Raw genomic sequence first — 534 nt, 5'->3', positions numbered from 1 at the left:
GGGCCCTACATCCCTCGGCGGTGCGGATTTGCGTTGACTCGGCCGGCAAACCCGAGAATTCGAGATGCACCACGTCCCGGGCCACCATACGCAACGTTTTGGCCGTTTTCGTCGGGCTAGGTGGCCTCAAAAACGAGAAAAAAACGTTTTGACATGCACAACGAACAGACCCAAAATCGTCGGCCATGGTACACCAGCAACCACGGCGCGACTTCAACTTCGTCGGCCATGGCAACTTTTCTTGTAGTGATAGGAGAGATCCCACTAGCCACAGCAGCCCATTCGGCAACTATCATTTCATGGAACCCCTCCTGTTGAAGCCAAGAAAGCTCAAAAGAAAATCTAGGCTTATTTCCAAGGTGAGCATGATGCCTAGAATCAATTAATAAAGGAGTATGATCTGAACCAGCTCTAGTTAAAGCCCTCACAGTGACTAGGGGGAATTTTTGCTCCCATTCAACGCTTGTCAAAACCCTATCCAATTTTTCATATGTTGGGTTTTGTCTACGGCTGGCCCAAGTGTATTGTCGTCCC

The sequence above is a fragment of the Lolium rigidum genome, chromosome 4, assembly GCF_022539505.1.
Source record: "Lolium rigidum isolate FL_2022 chromosome 4, APGP_CSIRO_Lrig_0.1, whole genome shotgun sequence".
Classification (NCBI taxonomy): Eukaryota; Viridiplantae; Streptophyta; class Magnoliopsida; order Poales; family Poaceae; genus Lolium; species Lolium rigidum.
This window is presented reverse-complemented; position numbering follows the sequence as displayed.